This window comes from Vicia villosa, linkage group LG3 (assembly GCF_029867415.1).
Source record: "Vicia villosa cultivar HV-30 ecotype Madison, WI linkage group LG3, Vvil1.0, whole genome shotgun sequence".
In the NCBI taxonomy this organism is placed as follows: domain Eukaryota; kingdom Viridiplantae; phylum Streptophyta; class Magnoliopsida; order Fabales; family Fabaceae; genus Vicia; species Vicia villosa.
Genome location: NC_081182.1, coordinates 173,937,880 through 173,948,451, shown reverse-complemented (window position 1 = coordinate 173,948,451; position 10,572 = coordinate 173,937,880). Strand labels below are relative to the sequence as shown.

The 10,572-nt window shown below is 33.7% G+C and overlaps 1 pseudogene; it reads left to right on the top strand.

The window, feature by feature from the left end:
* The first annotated feature begins 4,822 nt into the window (after positions 1-4,822).
* Positions 4,823-7,013, top strand: LOC131656929 (F-box/kelch-repeat protein At3g23880-like; annotated as a pseudogene).
* The last annotated feature ends 3,559 nt before the right edge of the window (positions 7,014-10,572 follow it).

Below are 10,572 nucleotides of genomic sequence, written 5' to 3'. Positions count from 1 at the left end.
GGACCGTTTAAAATTTTGCAGGTGTTTTCAAACAATGCATATGAAATTGAAGAACTAAATTCAGATAGTCGAATCTTGAGGATAAATGGTAAATATTTGAAAAAATATAAACCTATACTTCAAGAAATTCGAATAAGAGAATAAAGAACTAAAAGATTATATTAAAATGGCTAAAAGTCTTGGCCAGTCATTACAAAAAGTGCCTTCATAAAAGGCGCAGTCATTACAAAAAAGAAAAAAAAACTGGCAAACCCTAAAGCCACTAAAATATCCAATATTAGTGAACTCTTTGGTCGATGTCCTCCAAAGATAGTAGAGGCAGACTTTCGGTTTCGAACATCTCTATGCGCCCGGCCCCGCGCATTTTCCTCACTACACCTTGCTTGAGAAATAGGTAAGACAAGAATCTTCCATAAGGAAGACAAGTCACCATTCCTTGACGAGAGGCCGTCGAAGAGACCGCTTCCACGAGTTGTTTAAAAATCAAAAGAGGAAAGTTGATTTTCTTCCCCTGAAGAGCACAAGAAATGAACTCCAAGTCTTCCACCATAATTTTATTTTTATTATGGTTGCGCGGACGAAAGTTGCCTACCAAAAGTTGGTGCCAAATTTTGATAACTCTGGCACAAAAGGGGTCATTGTCCATGAGATCCCTTAACATATCAGAAGTGTTCATGTCGAAGGTGTTGTCAACAAATGTTACACCGGTATTGCTGCATTTCAACAAATCAGAGATTGTTGAGGGAGTGATGATGACATGAGCCCCTCGAATGGTGGAGGTTATAGTAGTCTTCCCTTCTGGATCTATGCGCAAAGATGCAAATCTCCAGAACTCAATCAGCATGCAGGGATAGATGTTTCCATCTAGAATTTCAGGATAAAATGCAAGCCCCTGGCTAGCATAGAGGGCACGAGCATTGATATGATTCGAATCAAACTCTTCTGCAGAAAGCTTAAATTCTTTCTTAATGCAGGATCTTATGTTGGCATTTGTTAAAGGTTGCGCCATGGTTTGAAAAGATTGAAAAGATGAAAGAGTTTAAAGTGTTGTACGTAAGGAGATGTAAAAAAAGAAATGGAAGGAATGAGGCTATATATAGAGAATGTGTAGTTACTTCAGCAAGACAAACGTGGGGGAAGGAAGTTAGAAGACCAAAAATCGTATTAAATATCTTGGAAACTGACACAAGCAAGCTGGGAGCAGTTAATAGCCCATTACCTAGCGTTTAGGTAATAATTAGTGCCTGGGAAAATGAAACGTAATCATGGCGTAATGGGAATTAACAAAAGTCGAAACCCAAGAAAGAACTGAAACGACATCTTTCTCTTTCCTAAAGTCAGTCGAAAGAAGTCGCTTGGAGGGGCAATTTGTTACCCTAGGATTTCGACTTACTAAATAAATGGGCAACTAAGGCCCAAAATTGACAATTGGGCCTCAATTTGGTAAAAAAGGCCCTAAATTGATAATTGGGCCTCAAAGTTAATATCTACACTACCAGTTGGGTCGAAGCGTTTCGACCAAATAACGTTTAGTAGTCGAAGCTGTTCGACTAGGAAGATCGTCTGAGGTTTTAGCGTTCGACCTGACCAAAAGGATGCGAAGACTTAAGGGTTTTTGGCTGCAGAAATCGAAGTGGAGGTCGAGAGGCAGTAGAAGTTAAGAGGCAGTTCCAGGCAGTTTTTCTGGCAGTTCTCACAGGACGCGTGGAAGTCTCACAATTGAAGATCTTGCATGTCGAAGACACGTGTTGACTGATAGCCAGTCGACCGTTAGTAGTAGTTATTTTATTTTTCTATTTAAGCAAGTTTCATAGGAATAGTTAAGGGTCCGCATTTTCTACATAAACACGAGTAAACTCAAATCTCTGCGCCATGAGTAACGAGTGCAACTTTGGAATGTATGTATGCGTACTAGTTTAATTAAATGCAATCATTTTACATTACATTTTATCTTTCAGTGCACATTTACTGCCTTCTTTTTTATTGCTTTGATTTACTTTAAAGCCTTTAATTTCAGTGCTTACTTTTACGTTAAAGTCACTATTTACATTTAATACAAATCAGATACACATAACATAACAAAATAAAGCAATAAGTCCTGGAGTATTCTAGTTGACTCCGCAAAGTAACCTTTAAAAAGGAAACTAGCGCTTGTTTACCAGTTTTCTGGGTAAACACCTACCAAACCTAGACACTTTGGTAATTTTTTTTCCAAATTATGATTTTTTTTGTATTTTTTTAAACATGGTTATTTTAATTTTTTTCACAAAAACTATATATGTAAATAAAAAATAAAATCATTTGTTAAATTTAATTACACAAATGAAATTGATTTAACACAACTATAATTCAACAATTAATTAATAAAAAAGATAACTAAACTTTAAAAAAGACAAAATATTAATTAAAAACAATTAAAAAATTTTGGCTAGTTAGTAGGAGAATTTAGTTGTTAATATTTAATAAATAATTTAAAAAATGTGGCTAGTTAGTGGGGAAAACTTTAATTAATTAATAATGGTATTTTAATATTTAAAAAGGAAAATTTAATTAAAAAAACAATTAAAAGTTTTTGGATAAATGAAATTACTAAGTTATCTCAAGTTTTGGTTCCAAAAGTTCTCCACTAACTTGTTTCAAAAATTCTCCACTAACCTAACAACTTTAATATATAAGATGTTCACAAAATTATATAAGTTAGTAAATTTAATTCAGTATAAAAAATATACATATTAAGTCAAAGTAAAAATACTAATATATTAATGATAAAAATATTATTTATATTTATTTAAATAAATCAACTTGGTGGACCTATACTTTTCGATTTATGAAAGAAAAAAAAATGTAAAACTAACTTATATTCGCGTACTACTGCAAATTTTTTATTATCACGACATCTCCCATTGAAACGAAAAACTCTAAGGGTTTGTTTGGTTCAAATGAGGGGGAGGGGAGGGGAGGGATTTTAATGGACGAAAGGGGAGGGGAGGGAAGGGGAGGGACTTTTATTAATTATATGTATGTTTGGTTCAAACGAGGGGAGGGGAGGGGAGGGAAGAGATTTTGATTAAAAATGTGTTTGGTTCACAAGGGGAGGGGAGGGGTTTTATTAGTAATTTACATATTTATCCTTATGATTTTATATCACTAATATGATATTCAAATGTGAATATTTCATAAATAATTTTTGGAAATAATATTTGTAATATTGAGTGATTACAAATTTATAACTTATCACGTGCCGTTAAAAAATTGAATACACTTTATACGTATTATAACTTTCGGCACAAAATTATCTATCTGTTGATAACAACTTTTGAATACATAAAATAACTATTATAATAAATATTTAAAAATTATAGTGATTATAATTTTTATTAAATAAAAATAATAACTTTAAGGTAAAAAATAATTATAATATATTGATATAAGCAATAGAGAAAAATCACGAAAAAAAAGAAGCAAACGAAAGAAAATAATAATTTTGAAATAATAAAATAAAATTGAGGGTATTTTAGTAAATATATGAATTTATTAAATATTAACAGTCACATTCCCTCCCCTCCCATCCGAATCCCCCGATTCGGAGGGACGCAAAAAGTGTGATTTTGAGGGATTTTGCTCCCCTCCCCTCCCCTCCCCTCCTCTCCCCTCTTAAAAATTGAACCAAACACAATTTATTATGAACATTCCCTCCCCTCCCCTCCCCTCCATTTACCTCGTACCAAACACACCCTAAGGCTATGTTTGAGAGTTTGGAGGGGAAGGGAGGGAAGGGCTTTGAAAAATAGGAAGAATTTGGTGAAAAGGATAAAAAGATTTTGGGTAGGAGGGTTTTGGAGGGTTTGAGTTTATTCATAACACCAAAAATCCCATAAAATTGGGGACTCAAAAATTATATTGAAGGAGTGTTTTGGAGGGTTTTGAAGGACTTACATAAATTTTTCAAATACCTTTTAGGTTATCATGTTATTCTCAAAATTAAAAATTTAGTAATAATAATGGCTCTTTTATCATTCTAAACAGGGCCGGCCCAATCAACGCAGAGGCCCCGTTCTAATTATAAAAATGAGCCTAAATTTAAAATAAAAATATAATTATAATAATTAAAAAAGACACATAAAAATACAATTATGGATTAATCAATAATATATTTAATTATAATTATTTTGAGGTTTGATCTATCTCAATTTTTGTATGCATTGAATTTTTATCATAACATTTTTTTAATTTATTTGATTTTTATTATAAAATTTTATTTATTTGGATCAATATTTATGAAAAAAAATTAGACATTTCCAAATTTTGAGGCCTCCCTAAATTATAAAAATGAGCCTAAATTTAAAATAAAAATATAATTATAATAATTAAAAAAGACACATAAAAATACAATTATGGATTAATTAATAATATATTTAATTATAATTATTTTGAGGTTTGATCTATCTCAATTTTTGTATGCATTGAATTTTTATCATAACATTTTTTTAATTTATTTGATTTTTATTATAAAATTTTATTTATTTGGATCAATATGTATGAAAAAAAATTAGACATTTCCAAATTTTGAGGCTTCCCTAAATTTGGGGCCCTGTGCTGTAGCACTTCTTGCACATGCACAGGGCTGATTCTAAACAAAATCATTTTTTAAAAAAAAGTCAAATATTTTGCTATATTTTTTTAAAATTTCATTTTTGGAAATCTTCCCCTCCACTCCAAACTCCCAAATATAGCCTAACAGTAAAAAAAAAAAAAAAAAAAAAAAAAACAAAAAAACCCTAACATCACCAATTCAGCGGATGATTCGCTTCCCACTCTTCATCCTGATCTCCAATTTCTAAAATTTTCTAATATCCAGAAAACACTTTAGCTGTTAACAACCAAGCAGTCAGATATGTTGTCGCTCATTGAGAGAGCAAACCCTAACATGATCTATTCACTTCCCCATCTTTCTTTTGATCTCATTACAGAAATTCTCTCTAGGCTACCGGTAAAACTTCTTCTCCAATTCCAATGTGTCTGCAAATCATGGAATTCTCTAATATCTGATCACAAATTCACCAAAAGCATCTTACCAATTCAACCACGTCCAACCTCCACATCATAAGCTATGACGATCCCGCATGCCGATATGTTTTAAAATCTTACCCACTCCAATCCGTTTTCGAAGACATAAACAGCAACCTCACTCAACTCGGGTTTCCATTTAAGAGTCCTTCTAAACCCAATTTACATTACACTGTTGGCTCTTGTGATGGAATTCTTTGTCTTGCCGATTTTTATAACAGTTTTGTTGTATTGTGGAATCCTTCCATTAGAAAATTCAAGGAATTGTCCCCTTTTGAAAACCAACAATTGCCTCGTAAGGTAAAGTATGGCTTTGGCTATGATCATGTTTCTCATAATTACAAAGTGGTGGTTCTTTACGACTCCAACTCCTATAGTAATGGTATCCCTGAAGACACAACTAAAATAAAGGTTTATACTTTGAGTACCAATTCTTGGAGAACTATTCAGGCTTTACCTTTTTCTACTGACTTCAGCTGTAATCAATCAGGAATATATGTAAGCGGTACAGTTAATTGGTTGGCCTATACTAAACGGTTTCTTCCACTTTTTATTGTTTCTTTTGATTTAGGTAAGGAGTCTTATCAAAAGATTTTTCTTCCTGAACATGAAAGTATAGATGGGAGGATGTTGAAATTGTGTGTTGAGAGATTGCTTGTGCATAATGTCTTATTACGATGTTTGGGTAATGAAGGCGTATGGAGTTAAAGAGTCTTGGACTAAGTTGTTCGAATTTTCTAACTTGCAACATCAATGTATATCGTCTTCTTTTCTCACCAAGGCATTATATATTTTTGAAGACGATCAAGTGCTGTTGCAGCCTGCAGGAGAGATGGGGAAAAAAGTTGATCATTTACGATTTTAAGAATGATACTTTTAAGGTTAATGTGAAGTTTCAATCCCTTCCAACAATCTGCATCGAGAGTTTGATATCACCTTGTTCTTAATGTTAGTATGTCACTTGAGCATTTTCACCATATATAATTTATATGTTACTGCAGGTTTTTGTTTTTTATTTTGTAATTGCTATGATTTATGGATTAGATTCACAAACATGCAATTGTTAGTGAAATGTTTTATGTTTAGAGTATTAAATTTGAAAAGATATGCCCGCATTTGTTTTGTTGTTCTTAATTTGATAGTAGTTGTGTTGTCTTTTGGGAAATTCATAATGTGAAAGTGATAGAAGATCATTGTACTAATACATACTGGTTTGTTGAATGTTTGTCTAATAGAGAAATTTGGTCTCCATTTAAAAGAGTATATCTCTATTTGAAAAAATGTTTTGTATGTTGTGTAACCAAGAATAAACCCTGCTGGTAGACTTCTTGAGGTTGCAACCAGGAAGATAACTATGTTTTAAGAAGCAGGTATCCACAGTGGTTAATCATATTTCAATGAGTGTGGAATGTAACAGAATTGCTTTTCTAGGAATATGGTTTGCTTCTACCATTACCACTACCTTAACCTTAAGGAGTGGATGGGACTATTTTGAATTTCAAACCAGTAGCATAATTAACTTGTCTTTCTTGTTGAACTATGATAGAGAAAACATTAGATTATGAAGGTAAAGGTTCCATAGGCAAAATCTGAAATTTAAAACAACAAAGTTATTGTTTAAGCTTTGAATAAATGTTGTCACACAATCATTCCCATTATATTCAACAGTTTTGGAAGTGTCGCAACAGTAATCAAATGCAAAGGCACATGTAAGGATAGGTATTAACAATACAAAGTGTTGAGATTTTATCAGCACAGAAGATTAAAAACCAGTGTTTACAGTTGGTTGAGTTGCTTATCATTGCCAATCAAGCTCATTGTAGGAAGTTATGTATCACATAAACAGAGTCAGTACTCGACATGATATGGATCGTGTAAATTTAGAAGTTTTAATAAGATTGTAACAAAAGTTCGGAACAAACAATTGATAATTTAATCTAGATGGTATGAGAATGGTACAATTGAAAGTAGCTAATGTAGTGTATTAGGGAGGGAAACAAATGTTGGTTTGATGGGATTGAGGTATTAAAAGGTTTGAAATGGTTAGTTGCAACTGAATCAACAATTCAGTGAAAACCTTACCTTGAGAAGAAGATTTGTAGAGGTAGTAGAGGCAATGGGAGGTAAAAGAGTTAAAATTTCTAGAAATTTTTATATAGTGATGATGCTTATCAGAGAAGTAATGGTGCGAGAAAATGAATTGATCAAAATATGAGCAAGGGATTGGTCATAGCAAACAGTTTTGGCAAACTTCCTGAACTTGTAACCAGGAGAATAACCATCCTTTAAGACGCATGTATCCGGAGTGTGATTAGTCTTATTTTAGTGAGTACATAATTTACCTAATTTTGATTCTGGAAGATGGATTTCAAGTAATCTTTTCTTTTAGTTTAGGTTAGAAATTTAGAGGCGTAAAATGGACAAAAAAAATTTATGTATATATGTAAGTTGATGGATATGTGGATTAGTATTTCCAAGTTTATAAAAGCAAATTAAATCATTCATAGTTTATGTTTCCATTAGCAGCGTCTAGTAGAAACTCTGCTAGATTTATGGAAATAAATGGCGACTCGCGAGCAAGCATCCTATTAGACGTAATTAATTCATTACTTGTGATACTTTTTGAAGTAAAACAAGGTCACCCCCTTTCCCACGAAGGATTAACATGTCAAATTTGTGGAAAAGTCTACTTGAAGGTTGGTGAATTATTGTCTCTACTATTTTACCAGCCTACCATATACACTTTAGGATTTGATTTATTATAATTTAAGAGAAATTATCATAATGTTTTTTCTTAATTAGAATATTCAAATATATGTTTCTATATAAAAAATATTTTAAGACAAAGACGAGATATATTCATAGTATAACAACTCTAAATTTAAAGAAAAACTTAGAGAAATAAATTTGAATTATATGGCTTAGGTTGATAATGGCTCCAAGATTACCCCGAAGAAGATATTCAAGAAAGAGATTAATGCTTTTGAATCTCTCTTCTATGTAGAAGCTCCTCTATCTTCTTCTGGCCTTTCCCTTCTTCATCCTCCTTCTGTACTTGCAGGTCTGAGTGCCTGGTGTCCCATTCTACAACCGTGGGGGTTGTTTTGTTGGTTCTTTGTGACTTTTGTTGTTTGTTGTTGTTTTGGTGCTTTGGTCTGGATTGACACTTCTTGAGCTATTTTTACTAGCAATCTATGCGTACTTTGAAAAAAAAATTTAAATAATCATGTTTTAAAAAAAATTATTTAAAAAATCATATTTTGAGACAATTTACCAAAGTGTTTAGGTTTGGTAGGACCCCTTGGAGTAGGAGCTATACCAACTGGCGCCATAGTGTGTAGGTTAGGTTGACTGCGCCATTTCAAATGGCGCCTATGTTCAACCCAAATTAGGTTAGCTATTTGAAAGGGCGCCTATGTACATATGTTTTTTTTTCTTTAATTTTTTTTAAGGGTTATATGTAACGAACGATAGTGGAAAAATAGTCGAAAACAAAAGATTTCATTAGTTTAAACTGACAGATACATTGGAAAATTAAAATGCAGAAACAACAATTGATAAAGAGAAAATAAAAATACAATTAGTGTATGTCATCACCGTAAAACCCGTCGGTTCCGCATCTAGGAGCGCGTATATCACGTTAAGGACGTGTACGAGCGCGAGCCCCACCCCTTCCCCTTTGTGGTTCTTGTTGTGTCTGGGTGGATGAGCCTGGAAGTGTTCCGTCAATAATTTCGGTGTCAAGGAAATCATCAAGGCCACCGTAGCTTCCCGGAAGCCGGCTGTTGTAAAGTCGGTTACCCATTCCCTCATAGCTTTGAAATGGTGGTGGGGGAGGAGGTGGAGCTATGACTTTTGGTTGGTAGCACTCGGTGACACTTGCACTGCCTTGATAAAAAGGCAAATGTTTCCGCCGTGGTCACTTTCATCCCGTGGACCAATGTCAGGACTTAGTTGGATTCTTGAGGAACCAGCCTCATTGTGTTGGCTGAATCATCTAGAGGAGCTTCCTTCTTGGTATTGGGTGAGTCGTATACGATTTTGGCGAGGTGGTTGACTACGTGGTTGAAATAGTGGTTGAAATGTAATGCATAACGAAAATAACTTACATATGATTCGATGTTTTCCTTTGTCCCTCGGTGCTTCTTTTCCCACGTTAAGAGCAACATAGTTGGTATTTTGAAATTGGAAATACTGAAGGTTTTGGTTTTCTTATGGGTTGATTGTTGTGTTGCTAATGTAAATAATTAGAATAAAGTACATGTATATATAGTGAGAGAGATGAAATGGTAACTCAATGCATGCTGGACATGTCACAACATCTAGTTGTGTTAGGTGTAGGAAGAAGACTAGGTGTGCATGCATGCAGTTTAGGTGTAGGTTACGGAGTAGCAGTGCATGCATTCAGTATAGGTCTAGGTGTCATAGTAGGTTGCATGCATGTGACAAGCTATTGTTCAGACGCATGCATGTGACAGGCTAAAGTTCAGACGCATGCATGTTACAAGATAGGGTTCAGTCGCATGCAGATGACAGGGTAGCATTCTGACGCATGCGTGATAGCTGTGTGGGGCTGAAATAGGGAAAAGGACAAAATTTGACATGTGTACATATGCGCCATTTGAAATGGCGCATTCACTTTAAATTAACACATATGCGCCATTTGAAATGGCGCCTTCCAGGAAAGGTTTTTTTGAAAATTAGGATTCCCGTTTTGTCTTGTAGTGAAGCTGTCTTGATGCCCCATACTGTCAGTGTGTGTTTTGTGTAACATCCCGAAAATTATTATTTAATTAATTTAATTAAGTTTTAAATTAATTATTCGAAATTAGCATTTTATTGAGATTAATTGGAAATAATAAAATGTTAGTTGTTGGGCCATTGGTGGAGTTAGTAATGTGGGGGTGTTAATATGAAGGAGCCCATTACTAAATTATATGCTATGTTTTCATAAAATAAGAAAATAAGAAGAATTTGAAAAATAGAAGAGAAAAACCTAACATGGAGAGGTGGAGAAGTCATGGACAAGAGCATTTTCGTATTCATGATGCAGCCCTCACAAAATGGGTCATAACTTTCTGCTCGTAACTCCAAATCAGGTAATTCTTGAAGATTCGGATTCTACACGAAATTTCCTTCGATTTGATATATTAATTCGTGTCAGGGAGGTTCTCTATGAGGGAGAAAAGCGGGTTTAAAGATTGGAGATTCTTGCTGAAAGTGAAGAAAAGAGGCTTACGGGTTTGATGGAGAAGAAGGGAAAAAGTCCAGATTCTTGGCTAAGGTAAGGGGGGACTCTTCCGGTTAATTTCTATTATGTGATTATGAGTAATGAGATGGATTAACGTATGATTCGATTCGATTGGGTATATTGGGATTTGATATTGTTAGGTATGTTGTGATTTAGGATAATTGATGAATTTGTATAGATTGTTGGTTATTGATGTGTTGTTTTGATGTATAATGATGTGTGATGAGAAATTCGATGATTATATGCCTGTATGC